The sequence below is a fragment of the Platalea leucorodia genome (genome assembly GCF_965183815.1).
Source record: "Platalea leucorodia genome assembly, chromosome: 9".
Taxonomy (NCBI): domain Eukaryota; kingdom Metazoa; phylum Chordata; class Aves; order Pelecaniformes; family Threskiornithidae; genus Platalea; species Platalea leucorodia.
Window position 1 is genome coordinate 36,360,623 of NC_138831.1, and position 27,396 is coordinate 36,388,018.

The 27,396-nt window shown below is 35.9% G+C and overlaps 1 protein-coding gene across 5 annotated transcripts in view; it reads right to left on the reverse strand.

Annotated features, from left to right (window-relative positions):
• The window catches only part of TCF12 (transcription factor 12), a 175,413-nt gene that overhangs the window by 138,516 nt on the left and 9,501 nt on the right, over nt 1-27,396 (reverse strand). Inside the window, exon 1 of one of the 5 annotated variants that reach the window (XM_082322643.1) lies at nt 18,317-18,377. The exons of the other annotated variants lie outside the window; for them this stretch is intronic. The gene's annotated coding sequence lies outside the window, so the exon portion shown is untranslated. Of the gene's footprint in view, nt 1-18,316; nt 18,378-27,396 lie in introns of those variants that run through there. 5 annotated transcript variants of the gene reach the window in all.

Consider the following 27,396-nt stretch of genomic DNA (forward strand, 5'->3'; position numbering starts at 1 on the left):
AAGCACCCTTACCTGGTAATTATCCTTCCTACAGTAATAATACAGTATTAAACACTTCCAAACATTAACTTGAATAGTCTATAGTCAAAAAGCAAGTAGCAATCAATAACCATTTTTTTTTTTTTTAAATTCCTCCTCCCAGGACGTTTTAAGTCTCTCCTACAAAAGCATCAAATAGTCTCACAACTTCATTCCTATAAAACTTACACCTTAAAATTAAGGACAGATTTCTAAGGATATTTCACGAGAACACAGAAGCTAATGATTTTACATTAAAATTAGGACAAATACTGTAAGTTTAATATTACAGGTGAGTAAGAATAAGAAGTGGAAGGATATCAAAAACCTTCAATTCCCTAGCAGCGCAGAGAGCCTGTCACCGCCAGCCCTGCCAGCGCAGCTTCCAGCAGACCCGTTAGCCAACAGGCAAGCTACACCAGTATAAAATCTCCTCATGCAAAGTAAGCCTTCAAACAAGCAAGCAACATTTACCAACTCCTCACATTGGATTTTGATGCAGGAACCATTGCCAGACAACAGCTTATGAGTCAAGTTTTATGTATGCAAACACGAGACTATCTTACTAACAACTACGGGCTGGCTGCCACCCAAAGGAGGCCATCCTGCTTCCCTTAATACTTTGCTGTCCCCACTGCCCATAGCCTGGCTTTTATGTCTTCCTCCCTCATATTAGCACCAGTGTCTTTTAGGGTCCTGCAATAAACCAGTTCAGAAAGAAACTAGTAGAAAACGGAACCATAAAAAACCCCTTGTTTGTTTCTGGCCAGATTAGCTCACAGAAGTATTTCGCTACCGGGCCAGAACACCACCAGTGTTGGCAGAAAGGAAGGGGAGAGCATAAGAATCAGACGAGCCCAAAGTCAGGGTTGCGTGAACGGCCAGGGAAGCCAGCCCATCACTTTTCAAGCATTCGCTAGCTCTGAGACTGGCTATATTTTAAAAACATAGTGATTTCTTCAGGGCAAAAAAAAGGAAAAGAAAAAAAAAAAAAAAAAGAGACATCTGTGTAGTGATGCATAAAATCCTGCAGTCTACTTTGGGACTACTGGCTTTATTGGACCGTTGATACTATGCCAGTGTGTGAGAAAAATAGCTGAATAAATGCATGTTTGAATTACATCAAACACCAATAACCTTCATAAAGTCTTAAAAATACCAAATCCGCTCAGTGTTAGGGTAGAAACAGGTTACCAGGAAGTTCAACGCTGCCAGAACACTCACACACATACTCTATCATTCACTTGCTAGAATTTTCAGCCAAAATTTGAGTAAGAGTAAATTACTTCGAAGTAAATGGCAACTAAACCCATCAATTTTCCTTCCCTCTGTTTCTTCTGTAATTAAAAAGACAAAAAGTAAGAATCTTTATTTAAAAAATTGTAAATACACTTTGAATTTTAGCCAAAACAAGTCTTGGGTTCCATGTGCCAAATAAGTTTCTTCTACAAATTACTATAGCCCATTTTCTCTTTTGTATTTTAGAGTCTTAAGCACTGCCAAAACAAGCCAATTTAAATATATCACCTCTGGGTGGTGACTTTAAGTTTAAATTTTGTTGGCCTTAAATCCTGCGTTCGATTCTCTTTATGTTACTGCTTTTAGCTCTGGCAACAGCTTTCAGACTTTGCTTCACCTTCTACTTTACTTTTTCATACTCCAAAACTCCAACACGATGAAATTTGTAGAAGTGCCCACCTTTGCTCAAGCCACTAAAAATAAAATGTTACCGTTTATAAGGATTATCAAATAATTTTAAGGGAAGACAGACTCTTCACATTCTGTTAAATACATAAAATAACAAAAATTTAAAAACAGCTTCTGTCTTTTTGAAAGAGACAACCATGACTCAGTATTTGCGAAAGAATGTCATATATTCCAATCACAAAGAATCTTATTACCCTTCAACGTACTATCACTTAAGCGTTTTGCAAATCACACTTTGTGAAAGGGTAATAAGGCATCAAATGTCTCTTCACATCCCAGTTTATATGTGAAGGATTACTGACATAAGTTCAGAAGAAAAACATTGACCTTCCCTCCCAGATGTAAGAGAGCATTCTGAAGATTCACACGTGTAATAGGGCAATTCAGAATAAACATCACATATAGCTCCACGACACACGTTCACGTGGACCAAAAATGCAGAGCGTATTCCTTTAGAAAAGGCTGGCCCACATACTTTTCAGAAAATTAAGAAATACTTGTAAATTGAAGTGAATCCATAACTAAACACTCTTCACCTGAATTCAAATAAACGTGATATGCTCACATAACTGGAGGGCCATACTAGATGACATTCGTGTCCTTTTGTGCCCACGCCACAGACACACGTGGGATTTCCCTGACAGCTAAACCAACACAAGTACTTCATTGAATTTTCACAAGTGATATGAAAGCCCAGTGAATTAAGCAAATACACATTAAGGCACCTGGCAGGATGCATGCGAAACAAACGTAAAAATTCAAGTACAAAGAGTTCCAGTAGCAATTCTGTTCTACTTCGTTGCACATAACTTAAAATGTAAAGCTTATATTTAAAAGGTCACACAAAGGAAGTAAACATGCACATCACTCAGGTATATATATGCAGTTTCAACTTTAAAAAAATTCTGTCTACATCACCAACTACAGTATCAACTTTACATTAGAGAATATGGATTGTCATTAGGATTTTATTCCTTGCTTGGATTTTCTTTTAAAAAAGCAAGAAATAAATCTGAAGCCACTTCCTTTTACATTTTCAAGTTCACTGTTGAGTTTTTAAACATCAGGGGCATAACTTGCCTTGAGTATGATATATATTCTTAACCAATTATGAAGAAACTGTAACATCGTATAGGCTTCAGCCCCCAAGATCTCTTTAGCCTAGTTTTCATTTTCCTAAAGGACTCAGAGAATATCATTATCTTAATGGTGAATCTATTATGGCAGAAACAAGAGAAAACTAAAAAAAAAAAACCACTATGAAATATTACGCTAAAAAGAAGACAGAATAACAGACAAAGAAAAAGGCATGGAGAAACAATCTATACCTGCTTTTATTAAAAAAGGTTCAAAGTGACTAAAAACTTCACACGTGGTGGGACCTCTTAAGATCTGTGAAGCCTCTAAGGTATCTGAGGTCTAACTAGGTTTTTAAGAAGTCTTAAAAATCTAATACATCCTATTCGTACAGAATTTCAATTGAATATAGGTTCTTAACTCCTTCATTGTAAAACCGGAGTTTAGTGGTTTACAAAAGATTCTAAAAATACAGATGAAGCTAAACCACTTCATCTTATTTTCCATTAAGAATGAAGTGCATTTGAAGCCAAAATTCTATACTTGCTGCACACGATTAAGTCCAGAGTAATGCCATCTATAATGCTAGTTACAGACAAGTAACAGAAGAATCTGATATGGTGCCTGTATTGATCTAGTGTTGTACTTAACACTTTTTCTATTGAGAGTCATTTACATCTCCTTCACACCCACATCCCTCATTATAACACAAGGTTTACAGGATTTTGTTACATCGTAATGATAAATTTTCTGCTGAACAGAAAATACAAAAATTACAGAAGGGAACATCTGTATTTCAAACAGGTCTACCAGACTCGACATTTGGCCTAAGAAAAACACCGACTACAATTACAACAGTATCATTATTATGTGCATGCCATCTTTTACCCATGAAAATCTACTCAAAGCCATTTTTAAAACAGCTCCAAAATTAGTAGTCTCTAACTGCAGCAATCTTAAGGCTGTTAAGCTTCCAGACCACAGCCAGTTCATAGAGGGGCTGATTAGCTCAATCACAGCACCTTGTTAACAGCAGCTGAGAGCTCCAAACTGAATCTAAATCACATCAAGCAACTCAAAGCACAGGCAAAAGTACTTTATCCTCAAAGCATCAAGGATACTAAAATAAAAAAGGATGGATAATCTACAGAAGTTCATGAGTTAACTAAAACCCTATGACACATAATGTTCCCACAGACAGCACATATTTCAACAACAACAAAAAAAAGGTATTTAGAACAAGTCTAGAAATCAACTTCATGAATGCTCTTAAATTATGGAATGCTTTTAAATATAATGTTCTGTCTGAACTTAGTGATTGCAGATATGGTTATAGCACAAAAAAAAGTTAGGGGAGTGGAAGGCAATATGCTGTTGATGAGAGACAGGGGGAATTCAGAGCTAACTGCCCCAGCTAGATTTTTACTAGCTTTTTCTTTGTCCCTTAATGTTGTCAGCCTCATTGGAAAGAAAATACATCTCTGTAGGATTCACTTTGTTTACTTTTCAAATGCTATAGAAGTAACTCAAGGCCACCAGCAGTCTAAAGAGGAAGAATGAACCACCTGTAGAGGTCAGTATTCTAAAAGCATATCAGTAAAAATGAAGCAAAATACATCAAATTCTCTGTTTAGGAGAAACATTATGTGTTGATTAATGATAATCTAATGCATCTATACATATACACGTATTCTTCTCTGTCCTTCTGACAAATAGCACAGGAATAATTTTGGTGGAGGCAGATGAAAACAAACAACATTCCTAAACTGGTTCATCACAGGAGTAATGCTTGAATAAAACCAGTTTCCTATGGCAGAAAAGAGCCACCACTGTGATTAACTGTTTAATGAATTTAATGTCAATAATTTCTATAGAGAATTGCTTAGGAAAACAAATACACAGATGGCACAGTCTACTTTCAAATTGACATACAAAGTTTTCCATATTAAGTCAAATGGTAAAATTACTTTTCAGACCAGAGAGTTCTGCTCAACTCATATCACGAAATGCATATGCTATAGTAAAAGGTCTTTCTGGAAGACTGAGAAATACATGCTCAGCACAGTTCAAAAATTTAAAATACATACTGTACAACAATTAAAATCTCTCTTACTATATCATGAAAATGAGTCAGAGATAAAAGAATACATGTATTATTAATATGCTATAAGGGGAAAAGGATCATGAGAATTCCGATCATTCCATCTTTTCTCTGAAAGTCTATGAGACACACACCAGGCAAGATATCAGGTTTAATAAAACCTTTCCATTGATTTCAGCAGGAAACTAGCACAGAAAACACCTGCTACATAAAATCTCTGATTTGTTTCTTTTGCTTACATGTAATTCTTCTATGTTGACCCAGGGAGTTTAGATGCAGTTGCTCCTTGCATGAAGAAGAGAGAAGCAACTTGATTTTAAGTTATGAAACTGAAAAGGAAAGGCTCAGTTATTATAGTCTTTTCCACAAAAAAAGTTAGTTGCAAAAAAATAAAAATAAATTAAAAAAAAAATCCTCCAGCAATACTATTAATGCCTAATTCATCTACAAAACTTTGGTTTGGAATTCAAAAGCGTTTTCAAAAAATAGTCAGTTAGGCATCAACACTATGAGGCAGGAGAAAGTCACTCTATCTACTTAGCCAGTAGGACACCGAAACCATACTTTTGCTCTGAAATGGGGCAATACGAACAGAGCAGATTTAAACAACATTGGGTTTCACCCTGGAGTGCTAACTCACTGTTTTTTAAATACTTTACCCTCATTCTTTTATGTTTGTTTACCATTGTATTTGGTCTTTAGTACATGCTACAGATGATTGATTATTTCCTGATTGCCAATCCTTCCCTTTGGGAAATAGTTTTTCTCCAAGGTTCTCCAAGTTTCCACCCTCTTCAATACACATCCAGTTACTGCATTTGGATCTGGCTGTCAGTTACGCAAACAATTCAGTCTCCAGACAATCGCTTATGGAACAGAGGCCAGCAGCAATAGGCAACGGGTTGATCTGACAAAGCATTTGTTTAGGAACCTGCTTCTGCCAAGTCATAGTCTCGGCTGTTTGAAATTTTTTGCATTAAAAACAAGGAATCCATCTACTAATCCAGAACACTCATGTTATCCAACTATGCAGAGAAAGCAAGCAAAAAGTTCTCTGAATAACACGACCTTTGAGAAATCCTATCAGCAGAACTCCCTGCATCAAGGAGCTCTGCACTCTTCAGCCTATTTAAGCAGCCAGAGTGTGAAGGAATTACTTGAGTGCGTGATCAGAATATTAAATATCTCGCACTGTCCAGATTCACAGTGAAGCTATCAAATAACAGAGTCACTGCTTCAGAGCAAAACTTTTTTGCTGACTACCACCATCAGTAGTACCAATAACAGCAGCATCCTCAGTTTCGTGACAGGCTACACACTACTCTGAATTGTCTACCACAGTTTGGAAAAAACACCGTTATAGCTGGCAAACATGATCTTTCACTATCACTGCCAGAACCACTGTATGCGGTGACAGAGACTGTCTCCCTACAACTTCAGTATCACCTAATTTTAGCGAGCACTGAAGTACTCTGCCATTTCTGAGAGCCTTAAGTGGATTAGCATTTATTAAAAAACTTACTTGAAATCCTGTCTCATAAAGGATGCCTTCTGTAAGTCTTCAACTGAAAAATACTTGCAGTCACTGTGCTAGAAACACCACAAACCTCAGACAGAAGGTGCAATTTCCTTGTCAACAGATTTCCACTGCATACCCACATCTGTAATATGTGGTAGCAAAAGTAGACAAGAAAAAACATTGAAAGAATATATAAAAGTCTGAAATGGTTCCACAGTCCAGAAAATAAATAAATATGTGTGTGTATTAAAATATATATATAAAAGCTATCATCCAAATAAATCACTACTTCCTTTAGTCATTCCAGTTCAAGAATCCAGGTTAAAGCCAGAAAGAAAGAAAGAAAGAAAGAAAGAAAAAAAAAAAAATCCCTGAAATTCACAAGTCATTTTAAAACTGCAGAAGAAGGTATTTTTCTATTGCAATTACACAGTAAAAATATTAAAAAAAAAAAAAAAAAATGAACCAAACAGAGAGAGTTTCAGCAAATTTGATGTCCCTGGTGACAAACTAGCAGAGTTAACCATGGGGCTTCATCTTAAAGTCACTCATTTCTTTGAGAATACTGTGGATTCCAACAGAGTGCCAACAGGAAACTTCCAATGCTATGTCTGTTTGAACACTTCAAAAGAGTGAACCTCACCAACTTCTTTACGGAAGTTAAGCAGCTATATATTGATATATAGCTATATATTGATATAAAAAGGTAAATTTTGCAGAAACCTCTCTGAATTGATGGTGTATCCTTTTCTAGAAAAGGCTCTAGAAAAAATTCACTCTCTTCCCAATAAAGTAAAATTTTCTATTAGGCTGTTTTCCCTCAAGTTCCCAAATGCAGATGAAGAATTCAACAAAAGCTTTTCTGATTCAGTTGTAAAGAAAAACCATCTGAAAGGAATTAAGAGTGAAACCAATTTGATCTAGAGCTGGAGAAAATTCACTAGTCATAAAGACGATCCAGAATCTTTGAAATGGTTTCAAATGGTTGAGCTATAATACAGAAGTATCCTTCCTCTTTCTTGTAAGACTGCACCTCACCACTTAAGCAAAGTTTCTTAAGATGCAGGCCAAAGCTGAACCCAAAAGAAATTAAAACAAACAAACAAAAAAATACCCACACCTCAAAGTACCTGCCGAATTTTTTAATCAGACATTATTATCTGGTACACTGCCAAAAACCTCACTGGAGAAATCAATAGCTGCATCACTGCAAACAGCATTTCTTCTGACTTCTTAGTAAAAGTCAGTTTCAGAAGCAGCAATTTAACCACAGCAGAAGTCAGAAACTAGTTCTGTCACCAAAAGTTAGAAGATTTTAGCAGACTTTTTAAAAAAAGGGAGATACTTTAACAAAATCAAAAGAACAGAATAAAAAGAACTGTGCAACAGGACTGCTCTTTTCTAATGAGTCATTTGAGAATGCAAGAGGCAGACACTAATTCCAGAAAAGAGCAATATTTCTTTAGAATTATTCTCTCCATGTGTTAGCATATGGGCAACAGAATCAGCAAAGTAAGTGTTCATAAAATGATTGTCCAGATAAATAAAGCTATCCATAATTTAGGAATCCAAAACAGAATTGTAAATTTTCATGATCTGCTACCGCAGTGTATTAGTGTTTAATTAAGCACAATATTGCAAATGTTCTACCAGATTATTTATTTTTATATATATAAATACAGTAGAATGTTGAAGAGGTATAAGAATAAGGGAGATAAAACAGAAGAGAGGTATTCATCCAACATTAGATGCCAGACACTAACATCCAAACTTTTAAAAGGAGCCACAGGGACAACTTTGGTTTTACTTCAAGTTTGACCTACTTGTGTCTGTGATGATTCATACATACAGGAATTTGAAATTTATTCCAGAAATTGTTTAATTTAAAACAACGGTACTACTTAAGAGCCAGCCAAAGATGCAAACTCATTAATTCTCCATGCTGAACACTACACTTACTTCATTATCACAGGTAAGTGCCTTCAGTTACAGTTGTTCCCCAAGCCTAAACATTTTCTCAAGCACTGTCAGTATCAGAAAGGAAAACAAAACAAAACAAACAAAAAAAAATCGAATGGATATGAGGACAGCCACTTTGCCTGGAAGTGGTCTCTTGGAAGGCATTCACTGTCATCATTCATGAGGAGGTTTTCGATTTGGGTTCGTTCCCCCACTCCCCCAGCTTACTGATGCACCCAGCTTTGGGTTGGATCAATCCAGTGTTTCACTGCCATTCATCTCTTCACCCCTGATCAACAGTATAAACTACTGTATGTCTGGCAACCACAGTGAAATTCAAGTTTAGCCAGGTAGATATGAGCTCAGTTTAGGTATTTGACATGTATATTTAAGGCACCCTGAACAAAATTCTGGCCAGAATTTCAATTAAGATTTAAGAAAGAATCATTAGATAATAGAAAGGTTTTACATTTCTTTTAATTAAACATATGAAGTTCAACTGCTTTCATATGCAATAGCCTGATATCACACCATCTGATTTCATTCTCTCTTATCTGGTAAACTTATTAATATGAACTGCAGTTTCATTCGTGTGTACTAAGCCATCGCTACCCTATCTATTCAGATGGAAAGCAAATTTGATGGAGATTCCTATCTTCATTTAAAAGTTACAAAGTCCAAAACCAGGACTGTTTTTAATATGTAGACTTCCATTTTATTTAATTAACTCTTCCACTTTATTTAATCGAGGACCAATTACTTTCCATTTACTCTTGTGCCTTTTTTTTTTTTAATGCCTCTGCTCTCTTCACTTTGCAGTTTTCTATGGCACTAGCACATACACAACCAGTTGCCACAATGGTAACACTACCAGCAGCAGCTTGGCTTTTACTCTCTGCTCTTCCCGTGTGACAATTCAGGAAGTCTAAACATTCACCTTTTTTTTTATTATTAAATTTCAGATCAGTATAATCTCTTCTAGTAGTCCTAGTAAAATGTAGTTTTTCTTACTTTAACACTCCAAAGCAGCTTTTAGGGGACGAAATAAATCAGCAAAACATGGTCATTTCAAAACAACCTGAAATCTAGGGGAGAGATTGACAGCTTTCAGTGCACACCAAGATGACTACGTAGTGCTACAGAACTCTACAGACAGATCTCCGTGCCCCAAACCACTACACACTGTGCACTCCAAAAAGTAAAGGAGCTGTAATGTGTTCCACAAGTTTACATTCAAGTCAAAGCCCAGACTTTGTTTCTTAAAGGCAACCATTTCACTCAACTGCCTGAAAAACCCAAACTGCAAGCACTATTTAATAGCAAAGAATTATCATCTTCCACAAAATATTACCTACAACAGCAAACAGAAACAGCCCCTACGGTTCCTTTATGAAGATGGGCACCTCTCTACACTAGCAAGTGACAGCCAGCCTGAGACAAGAACACTCCTAACCAGTTATAGCCCAGTCTGAAAAAGACACTTAAGGCCTGTTCCCTTTGACTGAGACAGACAGACATGCTAGGAGATCCCCACACAGAGCTTTTTTTTTTTTTAAAGGACTAAGCCATTACATGCCTATATATGGATTTTTTTACATGGACTTGTTAGTGTGAATGGATGCATACACCAATTGATGCTATAATAATTGCTTTTTATATGATATTCACTGTAGCGTATGTATTGGAAAAGATGTACTTGATAAAATATGTAAAACCACAGTCAGTAAAGATCAGTCTTGGCTATACCGATGGATGTAAGTTTACCTGCAAACTAGGAACTATCTGTGCCATATCTGTATCGTTGTAGTACAATCTTAAATATTACATGCAGCATTTGCATGGAAAACCTTTTCAATCGATATATTAAGTTTTAGTTCTCTTTTACATCTACTACATCTGTCTTTGGAAGCAAAGATGGGAAAAGGTAATTCCTTCACTAGATGTTTTTTCATATTAAAAAAGGTCCCAAATAGATTCAAACAGAGAAAACAGCAGTTTTTATTAATGACTGCTGGAATAAAAATGAGAATAAAAGGAGGCAGAAAAAAAGTGATGGCTGCAAAACAAGCAAGAGGAGTTCCAGGGACTCGGGGAGTGGGATGGGTTGGGAGGGAGAGTAAACGAGTAAAGGACAAGGGAAAATAAGAGACAGATATAAACAAAGTGAAAACATTTGAAAAGCACCAAAGAAAATATTTTCTAATAATCAGCATATGTCCACACACATGCACACACAGCTCCCTGCCCTTTCCTCCTCCTCCTGATCACTTCAGTAAGCACTCCATGGTAACCCCTCCGATGAACACCCCTGCCTTTGAGCATGCAGGCATGTGGCCCACAAACAACTTCCAGTAGGCAGGGCTCCCTGCATGCTCCGAGCCTTCAGCTATGCCACCAGGTGAGAGCTGCTGCATCAATGCTGGGCCTCCTCCTACCTGGAGGAAGGGAAAGTTATCCTCTTTTTGTTCTTACCGAAGCAAGACTCTACTTTTTTAGATGGCAAACACAGAAGGTGGTCTACATTACTACCTTGAATAGATTTCGCTTTAAAAACAAAACAAAAACCAAAACAACAACCCAAACCCCACACACAACCTCTGCCTACACTTTAATCAAGAGCAGAAAGAAAAGAAAATTAGAGCAGACATTACTTGGATAGATTTAAATAAAAAGGACAATTCTTCGCAATAGCAGGCTCTATTCTATCATCCAGGTGCCACAATAATATCCATTTTCCAACTTAAAAGGAATTGATCATGTTACAAAAGATCAGATAACAGTAACAGGCATCATCTGACTATTAATGCCACTACCTCATAGACAAGAGAGAAGTATTTAAGCATGATATTGACTTTGCAAGATTTAAGATTCCAGCACACGTGCAACAGCCCATCCTTTAAGATATTAACATATTGATATTAAATGGCTGGATTAATGGATTATAAAGGAGCAATACCATAAATTAATTCTGATACATCTCAGCAAAGTTGCTGAAAAAGAAAAGAGAGAAAAAAAAAAAAAAAAAAAAAAAAGAAGAGATCAGCATTCTAGAAGTATCCCCGGGGGAAAGCAGCAGCCGATCATGGCACACACTACCTCTGCCCCTTGTTCATCCATCTGCTGCACCCCAAGGAATGCCACAAGGGAAGCAAACATGTGGAGCACAGCTAATAACAGCAATTCCGTCCATATTAGAAACTAATTATCACCCTTTCCTATCAGGATCAGTGCTTCCAGAATTATAAGCAATTTACCCTACTAAATGCAGTCTAGAATTTAACACTCAATAACTCAATAGCTTATTTTAAAAAAATGCTGATTTGGACCTGTCTATAATACAAATTATATTTCCTGTCCTTTCTATACAACCTGCTCCACTGCATCTGAAGATTTAAATTTTTTTTTTTTTTTTTTTTTAGTGAAGGGATGAAGAGAAAGGAACCCTGCTTAAACACAATCCTGGGCATTTTAACTCCCGGTTCAAAACTGCACAATAGCTGTGATTAAGCCTATGCAAATCTAACAAAAAAGACAAAACATTGGTTTTGTATTGTATTAGCAATCTTCTGGAAATAACAGCATGAAATCTCATTGCTCCCTACCAAATATATTACTTTTCATTAGATACACAGACCATAAAACTACAAAATGAGATAAAAAGCTGTGAATAGCATTTTATATACTGACCTTGCAAATAGAAATCAGAGTTTTTCCTTGGTCTATTTTCATTCTACCAAACTAAAATTAACAACTTAGAGAATTGCTGAGATCCCTCCGCATTAGGCAGCTTTATAAGAAAGTAATTATTTACTTCAAAATAATCAAGTTAACATTGTTTTGTTTTAATTAACATCACCTATTTGAGGCACTACTTCTGCACACAAGTGGTCCAAATGTTCTGCAGCACAATCCAAAGAAACGAGAAACAGGGAACACCAAGGAAAATCATACTATGAGTGCCAAGACCTGAACAAAGAGCATCAGGTATGGATCAAAACAGTGCTTCTCTCCCAAGGATCTTAATTTCTATTTGTTTTCTATCCATCCACTCTTTGAGCCAAGTACTTGTTTAGCCCTCACAACCCCAAGTTTCATATCACAGCCTACCAAGACCAAAACACCCTCCTTCCAAATTCCCTCAAAGCCCCTCCTGGTTAGCCAGCAGGTGCCACTTTTTCTAAGAAAGACAAGGTCAACATTTCCCTAAGGATTTGAGCAAAATGCCTCCTCGAGCGAGCAGTCTGAGATTTGAACTCAGGTCTGCTCGCTTGAGACTGCACATGCTGGCTCAACGCCTTGAGGTAGCAATGTCAAGAACTGTTAAAGAAGGATTTACAGAAAAGTCTCAAGGATGTAAGCGAAAAGCATTCTAATGAAAATCACCAAATCACTTTGTTTGTACCTTTCAAGAACAGACATTGGTCTTGCAGTATAAAACATTTTTAGATGGAAATGAAACATTCCCCAATATAATTAATTCAAAAGTAAATAGAACTTAGAGTCAGATGCTGAAGAAATGTAAATACATAGCAGAGCACTACTTTTTGTACACAGCCAAATGTAATACCAGTATATATTCAAAGTACTTCTAAAGCTCTTTTTTTTTTTTTTTAAATCAATAGTCAAGACTGTGTTTATGATCAACTACACCCTTCAGCCTGAAGGGATACAAAGAACAAACCTAAGGCAAAACACCAGCAACTTGGCTTAATAAGATTACAGTACATTAAAAGGTGCTCATAAGCATTTTCTATAAATGAAATTTAAAGCCTGATGACTACATACAATCCGGAAGACCAACCTAAGCTCATAATGAATGTATTGTGACAAAGCTTAGTACCTAACACACCAAGAGAAAGGTATACTTTTGATCTAGGTGAAAATTTTACACCGATTATAAAACAGCCATGTTCAAGGGACTAGTTTTAGGGAAGTAGTGTTCTACTTCCTATGATCCATGTAACAGCTACAAGGCAGATAATACTGAGTTTATCTAGTAAATAATATTATTCCTTCCTGCAAATCTCACTTCACAAAAAGAACAGCATTTTTACAGTGTAATAGCACATGGCTGGAAAATTTAAGCCACATGTCAAGTACCGTTAAAGAAATCAGTAATAATATATGCGTATTTAACTCAGTACAAAACAGTTTATTTTTCTCAAATGCAATGAAAAAAAGATATTATGATCTTCTATGGGAAAAGCAAACTTGCAGACTGAATAAATATCAAGGACTTTATCCATTAATTCATTAAGTAACGGCAGTAAAAAGAGGGGGAAAACCAAAACCCAACACCCTTGCACTCCAATCACACATGCCCTCTACCAGTACACAGCAGTAAGTACTGCAGTGAATCAGTAACTATCAGGAAAATTTGGTTTTGTTTCCTCACCTTTGCAACTTTGCACATGTTTAACTCCACGCTCACCACATACAGACACAGCTATTCTTATATCATCATCTGCATCCCTCCAGAAAAGAAATCAAACCTACAGAGGATAATCTAGACTAGTAATGACACCAATTTTCCAAAACAGATTTGTCAGCAGCAACAAGAAACAGCATATAGACTGTTCTACCGACATCCTACTTACTTATCTTATTACTCTTAGCTAGATTCAGTAACTGAATTTACATTAAAATAATTGTATAACTGTACTTCAGCATACAATTAATACTGTGTTCCTTAATATCTCAGCATGAATCATCCCCAGGCTTAGGGGGGAAAAAAACTTTTTTAAAAACAAAGCATGAAAGTCAACATCATTTGACTTCACACATGGTTGTCTGTCCAACCAAAACATCAATTAAGTCAACACCAGTTGAGGTTTTTATTTCTCTAAATGACATCTCGAACTACAGATACACAGATAAATTCCATTTTGTTTAGAAGAGTTACCAGGAGGTCATTGTGCACACGCAATGCGTATAGCGTGCTGAGGAAGAAGAACTAAAATAAGGATACTCTTACACAAGCTAGTCACCCATTCTTGCCACTATCGACAAAAAAAAGAAAAAACTAAAAAAAAAAAAAAAATCCCTTCTATAAACTGAAGTACCTAAAAGGTTTTTTTCTGTTTGTTCAATTAAAAGGAAAACTCAATTCTGGGGGGAAAAAAAAAAAAATTAATTCTTTTAATTTGAATTCAAAAGACATGCAGGCCTTTCAGTAGATTATACACCTACAGCCAGAAGTCCATTTTTTATAATTCTCATAATAAAAGCAGAGTTTTAAGCACAGCTCCCACTAGCAACTTGTCACAGGCCACAATATAAAACAAAAGGGCAAACTTCTTAATCAACTTGTCACTCCTAAAAAGTGCAGACATCCAGATAGATACAACTGAAGCAGAAGCTGCATAAGGAAAAAGGGTGTTTTTTGTTGTTGTATTTTAATAACATGCAGCAACTTACTACATGTAAGTACCTTCACAGTCAGCACTAGCAACACAGAAAGGAAGTCACATTCACAGAAACGTAGGCACATTCGCAAGCTTCTACTTAGCAATATCTACACTTACCAAGACACTTCCTTCACTGCAGCGCACCCTGTGTTACCATGACACTTAGTTGTAAAGTTTTCCATTCCCAGCTCCAGCCACATTTTATAGAAAATATTTTTTCTAATGGACATGCAATATTATTAAATTTTATTTGAAACAAACGAGCACAAAAGCCTTCCTAGGACTACTTTCACTAACTCTAATGCTACAGAGCACTAGAGGGAAGTGCCAACAGAAGTCATCAAAATCCCCAAACAGAAAATCAAAATAGAAAGGCCAAAGACAAAAAGGCCAAAATGTGTTATAACCAGCACAGGAACACTTGAACACTGATATTAAAACAGACCTCCAACTTGAAGTATGTTAGAGGCATATCGAGAAGAGCGTACTTTAAGAACAGAGCCAGCTCTCTCCTTGCACGCTACTGCGCACACAGGCATCTGCAAGGCACTTCCAGTATCAGGCCACATGCATGTCCAAAAAGCAACAGAGAACCTTTTACAGGCTATGAGAGCACACCCCTCTTGGGCTTCTATTTCCCTACAAATAATCTTGTAAAAGAGTGAATGACTACTGAACAAACAAAAAAGGTCAGAGGCAACAACTTCCAAATAACTGGCATTGCCCCCAGCCATTAGAATGGAGTTATGGACAGGCTGATGACAAAATTTCTGAACCTAAATTTCCACACCTCAAAAAACCTTAGCATCCTGGTTGAGCTCTTTCCCTCCGACCAGCCAAACCCTGACAGCCTCTTTGTGCTATCAAAACCAGGCCGGCGGTAAGAGCAGAATGAATTTGTTCACTGCAGACAGTAAAACACAACCAAGCTCCACCACGGGTGCAGCGCTCGCTGTACAAGCAAATGGCTTTCAGCCAGCTTGACTCCTATCAGTCGCAGGCAGGAAGAAAACCAGACAGGCCACTTAAGCAAAGGCTTGTTCACTGTGCGACAGCAATGGAAGATTTATTTGCACAATTGGAGCCATTATGCCAATAACTTCTGTTCACTGACACCCTTTACAGAAATCCACATGGTTACCTTCCCTCAAAGGAAAAAGTTACAGCACAGGGATAATTAGAGTACACAGCATTAGTCCCAAAATGGCTGAGATCATGTGAATTTAGACACAAGTGTGTGAAGAGAAGAGTAAAAACTGCCAGCGTGCAGGTGTCTTCAATATAAATGTAGTATGGGATTGTTAATCCAGCATCTAAACCAAATTCCAACAGTAATATCCTGTACTATAAAGGTAATGCCACCACTTTAAGTGTATTATATCAGGTATAAAATTCTTAGTCTTGTAGGAACTTTACAATATCAATACTTCTTTAGCAGTCTATACATGATTCAGATGAAACCCTCCAACTAAACTGGGTATATAAGTGCTTGACTTTTAACCATACAGATAATATCACCGACATGTTCACCGGTCTAAAGTTACATCTTTTACTGAGCTGAGATAAATTTAAATTAATCTGCAGTCTGGGAAAGCAAACAAAGGAAATACTAACTGGACATACTCTATCAATTCATTTAAGGTCAGAAAAAAAATGATCAAGAATAAAGAATTCAAAAAGTGCTTAAGAATAATGTCAGAAGACTACCAAAGTAAAAGTGACCAGCAAGAAAAAAAGCAAGCTTCTAAAATGATTAGAAAGATAAGGTATTCTAAGAAGCTGTGATAAATTGGAATAAATTTATGTAGAAACAGAAATACTAACACTAGATTACCTGGCAGAACTTAAAAGAAGATAAAAGCCCCCAAAATTATACAAGTGGAAAGTGACAAAGTTGACAAAAATTAACAAATTTCACTGAATTAGCAAATGCTCACTGAAATTCCACATGTGTTTAGAGATAACAATCAAAACACAAAGACTAAAAATGTTTTGGATACAGGAAAAGGAGCTATTCCTTTCCCTGAGAAATGAGATTATACCAGAATTAAAGATTCAGCAACCCGCATCACAGCTTCAGCCCATTTGCGTACCATGATAGAGCAGGATCAAGGAGGAAAAGTGGCCAGTATTTCAGTGCTGACAGAAGCACGACACCAGATATCTCTGGTGCTTTTTCACTTCCAGTTTGTTCATTGCTACTGCTGTTACAGAACACAACACAGTACTTCACAAGTGTAAGCATGCTTTACATTTTAAGCTTTTTTTTTTTTAAAAAGATTTTCAAAGAAAAGGTATCAGACTTCAGAGAAATGAACCCATTCCCTACCTTGTTAAATTTTCTCTGAATAAATTGAACAAACTTTCTAAGAAGAAATAATAATATCATTCTCAATAGTATAATTCTGGAGGCATGCCAATTAGTTCTATATATTGTGCGTATAATTTCAAAGACCATTTCCAAGAGGGCTGGAAACAAATACTTATTTTTTTTTTAAAATGCCTGCATTTAAAGTCAGTTAGTCATGAGGCTACAGAGGAAAAAGCAGGCTAAGAACATATTTAAAAGCCTATTCCTAGTCCCATGAGAATGCAAAGTCTCAAAACACTAAATCTGTCACAGGTTCAGGGGTGACTGCAGACACTTCTGTGCCTCCCAATTACATTTTCAGTTGCACATTTCCAGAAATACACATGTGCGAAGAAACTTTAAGACAAGTGATTTTTAAATGGAAAAAGATTTGAAGCTGCTCAAAGGTGATTATGACAATCTTCATTTGAGGCATTCTGGAAGAATACACCTACAGTAAAAGTGAATCAAAATATATTTCAGAGCACAGTCACTATTCTAAATATTTATGTCCACAATACTCCATGTATCATGTATTCTTTTCTTGTACACACACAAAAAATATCACTTCTGCAAGACACCACTGTATCAAAAAAAAAAAATCACAGCACCAGGAACAGCAATGAAAGAGAAAGTTACTGAATCATCCCTGGGCATTTTGTCTATAAAGACATGTTAGAAAGATTAACTGAAAGTGAAAAACACAACACAGAATACAGCATTCAGGACTTGGCATTCATTTGTTTCATATTGTACAAATGCCCGGAGGAATCACATGCTCCTAGAAGCAGTTAACTATATTAACGACATGGATGAAAACAAGTCTAGGACAATGCAAATGACCAAATAAAATTAAAATAAATCATTAAAAATCAGCTCAACATCCAGACAAATTCAAATCTACCCTGTACAAAAGAAGCTCACTTTACTGTTTTCCTTGCTACCCAATAGCAATTCTATTAAGAAAGTTCTAATCATGACGTTAATACTTACTATTAGAAGCAGCACCACTAACGAACCATTACAAAAAACAATCATTCTTTAACAGTTCATCTTTATTTTTCCTTGGAATTGAGAACTAAGTTCATATTAAAAAGAATTAATTCAGAAATTGAGAAGTACTCCACATCAAGGCCAGAACAAAGACATCCCCAACTACCAAACCCAGTAACAGAAACCTGGCAGTGGACAGTAGTAAGCACATGGGAATGGACGTGGCCATCTGCACGAAGAACACCAAGGGCAGAGTAGCACAGTTCTTTATTTCCCAGCTTCAAAGTTGAACACCACTCTTAACAAATGTTGATGCTCTTAAGCTTTGTTCTGAGTTTTTGGATAACACAATCCTGCCAAAATAAACATGAAAGTTGCTTTCATATTCTGTGTCATTACCACTTAACTCAGACAAAAATTCTTCAACAAAAAATTGGAGAAGACATCTATCTACAATAGCAAAACAGTGAAGGATCAAACGTATACCTTGCACACTAACAACAAATGAAGTGGTAAGAATCCCTAAAGTTTCTTGCACATCAGGCATGTGGAAAAGCAAATAACCTTCCCACACTAACAGTTTCAACCCGATCAATCTCCTGGGCTCCCCGGGAACATACTTCTACCTCCCGATTTCCCCAGCTTTCTGTGTCTCCCCAATTACCAGCTTAAGTGCAAACATCCTACTTCTCATAAAAGCTACTGCTAAGTTTAAAAATAAGTACCTCAAATCACTTGAGCTACAAAAAGATGAGAAAGCAGACATTAAGGGGAAAAAAAAAAAAAAAGAGCCTTAGAGCAAGTATCACATTCAGAAGTTGTTGAAATGTAACCTATAAATTGGGGTGAACAGTTAATTCACCCTCCTAAAGGAATGTTTAATTCCTTACATTGGTTCACACTCTCTTCCCCCTCCAGTGTTTTCTAAAACATTGTTCCTGCTAGCTGTATCAGAAATTCTATTTAAAGTAAAAGAAGAGAGAACAAAGTTTCAATTTTTGGAACACTTGTTTTTATCCTAACCTGGTTGATTTTACTGAGGTTTATAGAATGTAAAGCAGCTTTTTTCCCCAAAAGCTAGAACAAAATATAAAACAACAGTCATAACATGCTAGTTTGGCAAAATACACTAGCTTAATTTTGCGTTACAAAGGACTGTTTGAGGGCCAAGGCATTGTTTTTCTCTTAAAGGATATTTAAATATAATGTAGATTTTACTAGCCAAATGAAATTGAGACCAAAGCACACTGTTAGCATGTAATAAAGTATTTGCTTTCAAAATATCTGTAGTGCTTGAAGTCTTCCTCTTTGACATGTATTTACTCATCAGTACTTCTTAAACTTCCCCTCACATACCAGAATTATGATATAAGAATTGTGTAATTCACAAAAGGCTCTATTTAATGGTATACAACTATTTTTATGACAGAAGAAACAAACACGTTAAAAAGCACTTCAGGGGAAGGAGAAATTAATGTTTTGAAACTAAGTTCTTCATGATCACTAGGTTAGATCAAATTTGTTTCATAACTTTAAACACACATTGTTGTAGCACAATTAGCTTTCCATCTCTGTTAAAGCATAGGTTCTGTCTACGATATCCCAAAGGGTATTTATTAAGTATTCAGAATACAGGCACAGTAGCAAATGGAGTCACATTTAACACAGCCTCATTTCTTGTTTCAGTCAGAGTAGGTTTTGTCAAAAAAACACTTGATTACTGAATCTTTTTAGACGACTTGTTACCATATCCATGATTATTAGATCGTGGCCATGGGCTAGACACTGGTACATATATCCAACTGTCAAAGTGAATTTAATCCATTAAATACAAAGGATAGCTATGGACAGGGCTGTTTTCTGTTTATGTATCAGGAAACCTTTTTAGACTAGCAATTTCCTTCCTTGGAGAAGTTTAGGCAAATATATTCATCTGCGCTTTCTTATTTGGATTAAATTCAAATAAAAATGAGAAGCATATGTAATCTGTGAAGGTATGCTGAAACAGTTTCTAGAACATTGCTGTGAGTCCTAGACTGAAATTTGCATTTCCACATTTTTAAATAGCAGAACTTACATTTAAAAAGCTGTATAGTAGATACAGTAAGAACGGAATTGAAAAAGAAAAACCCAAAAACTTCATCAACGTAAGTGAAAGATTGAATTAAACAAGCAGACACATAGAAATTACATACAAAAGGAGAGAGTGGATATTAACACTAAAAATATGTGCCAGCTAATTTAACTCTGCTTAGGTCATATGAAGTTATTCCTATTAACCCATTCCAAGTCCACCATTTACCTGAATGAGGAAGTTAAAAAAACACTTACTGTCTCTTCTACAGTGTGAACACTAGCCCTCATTTTACAGCTAAGGAAACCAGAAAATAGAAAAGAAAAAAAAAAGGCAGTTCCTCAAAGGGACATAGGAACTATGCAGCAAGATATGAACAGAAATTTTGCCTCTTAGCTATGTCCTTTAAAAATCAAGATTATCTCCTCTTCAATATGCAATAATACAATCTTGGCAAAAGTTTTTTGATGGAGATATTAATGGCTGCTTTAGCTTATTTAAATTCCAAAAATAACAGCACTAAGTATCAAGTGAGTAATAATATGTCCTAGGAATTTGCTATTCCTAGTGAATTTCTAGATATGAATTTTCACGAAAAAGGTCATTAAGACAAAAAAATTTCACATTTTGAGAATTTCGTATTTTGTTCATAATTCCGTATTCCATATCCCTATAATTTAACGGATCTGATAAAAGAGTAGCATAGATGGAAACAAAACCAGAGGATATTGAAAAGTACTGAATATCTCAAGACGGAAGCTCGTTACATGAATTACATGAGCTGCTCATTTCATTTTAGAATCAGTCATCCAAGTATAAAATTCTTTCAGAATTAGAATTTCAAAAGATAAATACTTAACTTCTCATATTAAACTCATTTGAAATGTTATCTTTGCTAAGCCTGACGAAATCAGGCCAGTATTAATACATACTTACATATTCAGAACACAATGAGCTTATCTCAAAGTATTTCAGTGAACCTATTGCCACAATCCCAAAAACAGTGCCTATTCAATCAGTATTAATTGACTCAAAGGCTAAAAGGACATATAAATGGAACTCTTGTTGGAGCCGTGAAAGACCTTTTTTCCCCAAATGTGACTTGAGACCAACTGGCAAAACAGTTAGAGGAAACTTGGGTTATTAATGTTGTGTTCATTCCCAAGAATAGCAACAGAGCTTCAGTACACACATCGGCTAAGACAGCATTAAATTTGCTTAAAAAGGGAAAACAACAACAAGCAGACACCTTGCAGAGTCTAATTCCCTTGGTTCACGCTCTCCGCGTAATCAATGCTGACCTCTCCTTGGTACAGCATCTGGTCACCATGCCAAGGTCACTTACACCACGACATGTCTATCCAGGTTAGACCAACACATGTAGAAACTGTAAGTAACAAGTCCTGTCTAAACTGCTTAGAGCAGCCGCTCAGTAACACTTCCCAAGGCCAAGCCAACCTGAAGCTATGCTTCTTTCCTACTCTGAGAAAGGGGCAAGAGAGGGCAGGGATTCAAAAACAAAACCCAAGCTAAAGATCACTAGTATGGCACATGCACACAACTGCTACAGCAGGCAGAAAGTTATTTTCAAGTACAAATAAAGTATTAATTATTTCATTCTTCCTTAACTTCACTTGAAAGGAGAAAAAAGAACAAAGTGTTTGTTTAATTCTCATCTACATCTACTATTTCAGAGAAAGTGATAAAGCTAAAGACTACGTTACATAAAAAGCTGCAAAGGATGGAGCAAGCTATATGGGTAACTTCAAAATTCTTCTCTTCTAGAGGCTCTTTCAGTAACAAAGGAGCTCTTAAACACGGAAATCCCAGTCCACATGAAAGAATATGCTGTACAGTGTTAACCACAGTAATTGTCTCCTGGAGACTTAGAAAAGTTTTCACTTTTTCTTTATATCCCTCACTTTTAAAATTGTTTGATCTTTTTAAATAAGGAAAAAATTAATCAACTCCATCCTCACAGCACGTGTAGAAATGGACGTTACTGCTGTCTAATCTACAGTACCTGCACTATACAAGTTGCCTCTGAACTCCTAGACTTCATCTTGGGGAAGAAAACCTCACTTATAAAAAAAAAATTATATACCTGATGCAACACAAGAAATTCACAGCCTTTTCTTAATTTGATAACAAAACCACACTCAGAGGAGGAAATGTTTATACACAAAGATCTATCCGCATTTGCTGAAAAAGGGATTCTGCATAAGGTATATTTTCCAAATTAATACAGAACTAGCCATCTCCATAAGTGATTCTCCCCCATTAGTGTCACATTTAGGGTTCTGCAATATAAATAATATGGGAGCAAGGCAACCAGTTCACTCAGAAAAAAGGAAAATATCAAGTTGAAAAGCATTACGAATAAAGCAGCGTATTTTCACAACTGTTTTGCGGTAACCAAAATCATGGAGGAAACTCTCTAAAAAATATATTTTCAAAGTACTAGAAGGGACCAGTACTGTAGAAAACTATGAAAGTCATACAGCGATAGTTTTCCAATAAACACCAGTTAGCTGTTACGACAGCTCAATCTACATATGCATTCAAGCTAAGTATGTTAAGTATAAGAATTGTTCACAGCGTAAGATTTTAAAAAGCTGTAGCTTTATGAACAGGGGGTTCAACCAACAATTAGCTGTGAAAAAGAAAATTGTGTATTTTAAAGATACCTATACTTCCCGCTCTTTTCACTACAGCTATGTGCTAATACTGACAAGGTGCTTTCATCAGACCAATGCACCAAGCACTTTAGGAGATGCAACAGCTCTGCCAAGAATTCTGCCTTCAAAAGGACTTTCATTGCTATGGCAACAGCATGTTCTCCAGTATCCAACTCAGAGACAACCTATGACACATACATGAGAGATGGCCAAACTCCGACTGATTCCTCACTGCAGCACAAGTCACACTGTCATACACATAGCAGTTTTCACTTGCAGAATTATAAGGTACAAAACAGGGTTTTTTGATGATAGTTCACAGGGCACTTAGGTTACCTACAAATAAACAGCTGCATCTAGGAGAAAAAAATGCCATTCACTTTATAAAACAAATATAGGCTATTCAAAGGCCAAAAGGAATATAACCTTTAGCATAAAATATAAATTGCTCTACTCAGCATCTCCCATATGGAGGCATTTCCCTCTTCTCTGATCCCAATTTCCCTTAACAGGATCGGGGAAAAGGAAAAAGGAAATGTTAGTACATAGTAAGTAAGGAAATGATTGAAGCCATTATTCAGTTCTTAACAAGTACCTTGAAAATAAAGTGGGTTTAATTACGGACATATATAAATATAAACTCTGGTTTTACTGCATCACTCAAAAAAAAAAAAGCAGTCTCTTATAATGCTTCACCTTCTTCCCAGAAATGCATTCACGAATGCACAGCCTTGACATGTTTTGAAATTTATTCACCTAACATGCAGTTTTAAGCATCCATGCCATACATATCACCCTTACACTTGTAAGAGATTGTATACTACTACATAGGGACTTGCCAGTAATTCGAGCCATTAAAAAGTGTAAGAAGGAAATTTAAGTTACATATCCATTTCTGCACTTTTATTACAGGAAAGTTTTCAAAAAGTAGACAAAAAACAGCCTGCTATTGCTCACCTCAGTACATTCACCCCAGATGGTCAGATATATCTTTCCTGTAACACAATGAGAAACGTAGCAACATGGTTGCATTCTTTACGTTCCTGGCAACCCTAAAATAGTTTGGCAACCTTTAAGATTACTTCTGGTTGTACAATACAGTGCTCATATACTGAAGACTAACATACAAGTAGAAACTTTTTGTAAAGAATCACAATCTTCTTTACAATCTTGGTGGAAAAAAAAAGATTAAATTAACTTCTATAGAAGCTGACTACTTCCCACTTTAAAGGGGTTGACTTACAAAGAAGGAAAAATAAAAGGCCCTTGCGCTGTTTCGTGAAGGCCTGAAAGACTGTTGGGAGAGTGTGTTCTGGAGAGGATATGGTCTCCCATCCTTTAAAGCCTCTCTCTGCTTCCTTTTGCAGTTATCATGCATTATCTAGCTTGCTTTGCAAGTAGTCATACTACAGATTATTAAAAAAAAAATATTCCAAATAAACTAATGAAATGAACAACTGAAAGGGAAAAAAGATGGGGGGTTTGGTTTGTTTGGGTTTTTATTGGGGTTTGGGGTTTTGGAAGGTTGGGGGGGGGGGTTGTTTGGGGTTTTTTTGTTGTTTTGTTGTTTGGTTTTTTTAGTTGAGGAGGAGTTTTTTAAATTCAGCATCTTACAAGTACTTGCAAGAAAAATATCTAATTCAGATGTTCCTGCCATAAGTAATATTGACAAAGTTCATGCTTCATTTTTTTGTGTGCTTATTACTGTCCTCTGGCAAGGGAATACGATATCAGAGATATTTTCAAGGTTACCAAAATAAAAGCATTACACAGAGCAGGGAACACATGTCAGCCATTACATGCATTTATACACATAAAGTGGCAGAGATGTGCATTTCTTTTATAAAATCAAACGAAGGGAAAAATTTCTGATTTACCATACCATTCAATCACCTTGCATCTAAGCATTACAAGCACTAATCTTGCAAAGACATACTACAAAATACAGCCGTTTGAACTCTGCAGTAGTAAGCACCACACATCATTTTAGAAATATACAAAAGCTTTTCATTACTCCAAAACTCGGTCATCTTCATTAAATCACCATCTCTTCACAAAAGCCTTGGCTTCATTTAGCGTTCAGGAAGATGAAAGAGCAGCTACCCTCCTTATGGATTACTTCTCTATTACAAGAAAATGTTTTGCACGTCAAAAGCAAACATTAAAGGATTAAATGATATTGTCATTTCTGCTCTTGTTTATTTGCAGTGGGCAGTGAATAGAATTGCAAAGAAACAATCAGTGATTATTTTAAGCTGTGTTCTTTTGCAAGGATTATGACTCATGAAGTTGCTGCATAAAGAAACTGGAACGGGATAGGTGTCGCATTGAAAATCATCGAAACATCACAATATAAAAAAAATGTTTGTCCTACAAGCGAAGCTGTCTGGTTTAATCATTTCACAGAGTAGCCGCAATAGCTCTTGGGATAACAGCAAGACAATAGTATCTTGCATTGAAATAAACAAAAAATAAAAATATCAACAGTGAATTCCATTCTCCTACAGAAGACTAAAAATACTTCAGGATTTTCTGAAGTATATTTATCTCCACAGAATCCTACTAACACTAATGCAACACAGTAGAAAATTCAAGAGATATTTGGTTACAAGACATCCCTGCAGCATGCAAAATGTGAAATTCAATGACTTTGTAACAGATTTATCTAAATCTTTTAGGCTTTAAACATGCTTTCCAACAGAACTAGAGAAACCAAGTTTGCAAAGCAATGTTATTTTAAATTAGACTCCACATTTTTCTCACACATTATATGCTAATAGGTATGAATCACACTCTAACTTTTATGTTTTGCTAAATCTTCTGTCTGGTTCCCTTCTTATTGCCTCATTCAAGTAAAAAAAACCCCAAAACACAACAGTTTATTTTGAACTTTTAGATAGATGATAAAAATGCAGATAGTACATACAAAACCACTGACGTGCATTCAGTTTTTATTTTAGGTAAGACTTGGAACCATTCAATACACGAAAGATTTTGTCTGTAAAACCTGAACACGGAAGAAGACGGGAGGACTATAAATCAATTCACTCTCCAAAGACAATGATATACATAGTAAAATTAGCAATATATTTTGGTTATACTCTAAACAGAATAAATACAGACACCAGGGAATGCTACAGACCAAGTTCTTTCTTATATTGAATTAAGGGTAAACTTTGGTTTAAACTCAATTGCATTTAACACACAGAACATGCACATTCATGGTCTGATATTCATTGGTATTTTACCCACAAAATGTACAAAACTAGAAATGACCAAATTTGGATTTTGTTTTACTAGGTATGTTTTTCTAACAATTAGTTCTGCCTATTGATCTTTGCATTTAAAAAGGGGAAAACATACGCTGTCTAAAATGTAATTTTCACAACTCAAGGCTCAGAATACACTTCTTTATAAAACTCCAGCCCAGACTAACTTAAGTTTCTCTGTGTTACCACTGCTTCAACTTCATCAGCAGCAAAGGCACAAACAAAATGTTTCCTGCAGTTTTGCTCATGCAAAGGAAAGTAGAACAGCGAAAGCAAGTGGTTCAGCTTATTACCAGAACTCCATGTAACTAATAACCTGATGAAGACACGGAGATACCACTGTTCCTGCAGCTACAACCGGTACAGAAAAAAATGAGTCTGCAATACCAAAAAAAGACTTGAAAAGCATAACAAATATCTCACATGCTTACAAAAACCAATACAGGCAATCTCTGTAGAACTTTAGGAGCAAGGAATCAGGTCCACTGCAATAAACAAGATTTACTTCAGGAAAAAAAATGTATTAATTCGAAACTGTCAGCTATATGTAAAAAGTATTTACCTATTTTCCACTTACCAATAAAGAGGAAATTGTGCGTAATACCAGAAACGTACACTTTTTGGCTTCTTTTTTAAACACAATTCTATAGCATGAGCAGTTTTTGAAGTTTTCCATAGCACTAATATGGAAGCGTATAACTTCCTTGTCCAAGACAAACCTTACTTAGTTTTATGCTAAGGTTTTACTAACATTCCTAGAGAGCATTACCCTACCAACAGGGCTGTAAAGTAAACCCTTTTTATCAAGTCTCTTCCTCTTCCACCCTCCATTCCAAGTACTTCTTTAAAACACCAGCAACAATTATTTTGATGTGATCAAGAAAGATTTTTCTGCATTACATCAGTAAGAACATGAAGTTTATTTAATTTAAAGCAATTTCAGCTCCTTCTTTCAAAAAACAAAAAAAAAAAATCACATCCCCAGCATACAAGAAGAATCTAACAAAGTCCTAAAGATTGATTGGGTACATTTTAGCCTGATTATCCTCTGAAGACAGTGAGATATTATTAAATATAACAAAAGCTGCTCTTTCAGATCATTCTTGGTATTCAGTTAACATCTTCACCAAAAAAGTATGTCCTTTATGTTCTTGAATGTTGTGTTTACAAACACAGCTTTGTTTTACAAATAAAAAAAAACAAGGCATTCATTCAAGACATTAAAAAAATTATCATTATCTCAT